The sequence below is a fragment of the Carlito syrichta genome, unplaced genomic scaffold, assembly GCF_000164805.1.
Source record: "Carlito syrichta isolate Samal-C Ts95f unplaced genomic scaffold, Tarsius_syrichta-2.0.1 Scaffold304003, whole genome shotgun sequence".
Lineage (NCBI taxonomy): Eukaryota > Metazoa > Chordata > Mammalia > Primates > Tarsiidae > Carlito > Carlito syrichta.
The window spans coordinates 107,745-110,622 of NW_007248099.1; positions in this window are offsets into that span (position 1 = coordinate 107,745).

Sequence of the window (2,878 nt, forward strand, 5' to 3'; positions counted from 1 at the left end):
AGAATCCAGATCACAAAAAATAAAAGCCCCAAATCCAGGCATAGAAGACAAAAAGGTAATACAAAAAAATCAATGAAACAAAAAGCTGGTTCTTCAAAGGGATAAACAAGATCGATGGTCCCCTAGCTAGACTGATCAAGAAAAAATGAGAAAAAAACCAAATAAGCACAATCAGAAACACAAAAGATGAAGTCACATCTGACCCTGAAGAAATACAAAAGATAATTAGAGACTACTACGTACACTTGTATGGAAACAAACTTGAAAACCTTAAGGAAATGGAGGACTTTCTGACATCACACAACCTACCTAGGTTGGAACAAGAAGAAATCGAGATGCTAAATAGACCAATAACAATCAAAAAAATTGATTACGTAATAAGAAAACTTCCTACAAAAAAAAGCCCTGGTCCAGATGGATTTTCAGCAGAATTCTACAAGACATTCAAGGAGGAGCTGATACCAATCCTACTGAAGGTATTCCAGGCGATTGAAAAAGATGGAACTCTCCCCAAATCATTTTATGAAGCCAACATCACATTGATACCCAAGCCAGGTAAAAATCCAACAAAGAAAGAGAACTACAGGCCAATATCTTTGATGAACATAGATGCTAAAATTCTCAACAAGATCCTAGCAAACCGGATTCAGCAATACATCTCAAAAATCATCCACCATGACCAAGTAGGCTTCATTCCTGGGATGCAAGGCTGGTTCAACATTCGTAAAACCAAAAATGTAATTAAATACATCAACAGATGTCAAAACAAAAATCACAAGATAATATCATTAGATGCAGAAAAAGTTTTTGATAAAATCCAGCACCCCTTCGTGATAAAAACCCTTGAATATCTAGGCATATGGGAAAAATACCTCAAAATAGTAAAAGCCATCTACTAGAAACCCACAGCCAGCATACTCCTAAATGGACAAAAATTGGAACCATTTCCCCTGAAAACTGGAACTAGACAAGGATGCCCACTCTCACCCCTCCTGTTCAACATAGTATTGGAGGTCTTGGCTAGAGCAATCAGAGAAGAGGAGGCAATCAGAGGTATTCAAATAGGAAAAGAGGAAGTCAAGTTATCTCTCTATGCAGATGATATGATTGTGTACCTTGAAACCCCAAGAGAATCTGTCAAAATCCTCCTTACATTGATAAAGGCCTTTGGCAAAGTCTCAGGATACAAAATAATTGTACAAAAGACAATCGCATTTCTCTACACCAATAATAAACAAACAGAAACTCAAATAAAAAAACACAATTCTGTTCACAATAGCCACAAAAAAATGAAATACCTTGGCACCTTCCTAACCAGAGACGTGAAAGACCTTTACAATGAAAATTACAAAACACTGCTCAAAGAAATCAAAGATGACACAAACAAGTGGAAAAATATCCCATGCTCATGGGTTGGAAGAATCAACATTGTGAAGATGTCCATCTTACCTAAGGCAATCTACAAATTCAATGCAATACCCATCAAATTACCAGTAACATTCTTCTCAGACCTAGAAAAAACAACACAGGAATTCATATGGAAACACAAACGTCCAAGCATAGCCAGAACAATCTCAACAAAAAAAAAACAAAGCAGGTGGTATCACATTACCAGACTTCAAACTTTACTATAAAGCTACAATCATCAAAACAGCTTAGTATTGGTACAGGAACAGGCATATAGATCAATTGAATAGAATTGAGATTCCAGAAGCAACACTTCAATTTGTCAACCAACTCATCTTCGACAAAGCCCACACCACCTACCACTGGGGAGAGGAGAATCTATTCAGTAAATGGTGCTGGGAAAACTGGCTGACCACATGCAGAAGATTGAAACAGGACCCCTATCTATCCCCATGCATAAAGGTTAACTCCAAATGGATCAGAGACCTAAATGTAAAACCTCAGATCATAAGAACCTTAGAAAAGGAAGGAAATACCCTCATGGAAATCAGAACTGGCATCCAATTCCTGTACAAAACCCGAAACCCACAGATCATAAGAGAGAAGATATACAAGTGGGACCTTATTAAACTGACAAGCTTCTGCAAAGCCAAAGAAACCATCAAGAGAGCAGGGAGACAGCCTACAGACTGGGAAAAAGCATTTGCCAACTCTAGGTCTGACAAAGTCTTAACATCCTAGATCTACAAGGAACTCAAACATACTGAAAAGAAGAAAACAAACAACCCCATTATAAAATGGGCAAAAGATATGAACAGACACTTCACAAAAGAAGAAATCTGAGCAGCCAACAAACACATGAAGAAATGCTCAACCTCACTAATCATCAGGGAGATGCAAATCAAAACCACACTGAGATACCACCTAACTCCAGCCAGAATGGCAATTATCAACAACTCAAAAAATAACAGCTGCTGGAGAGGGTGTGGTGAAAAGGGAACACTTCTACACTGTTGGTGGGAGTGTAAACTAGTGCAACCTCTGTGGAAAGCAGTGTGGCGATTCCTAAAAGCTCTAAAAATCGACCTTCCATATGATCCTTCAATCCCCCTACTGGGAATATACCCTGAAGAACTCAAATCACTCTATAAAAAAGATACCTGCACACGTATGTTTATCACAGCATTGTTCACAATAACAAGAACCTGTAAACAACCATGCTACCCATCAAAGAGGACTGGATTTTAAAAATGTGGTACATATACATGATGGAATACTATGCAGCCATAAAAAAGAACAAAATCATGAACTTCACAGCAACCTGGATGGAACTAGAGTCTATAATACTGAGTGACCTCTCACAGAAACAAAGATCCGAGTATCACATGTTCTCACATGGACCTTAAACATCCAATGTAATACTATAAGAAAATGACTGATGGTACTGGGAAACTATGGGGGGAGGGGGATG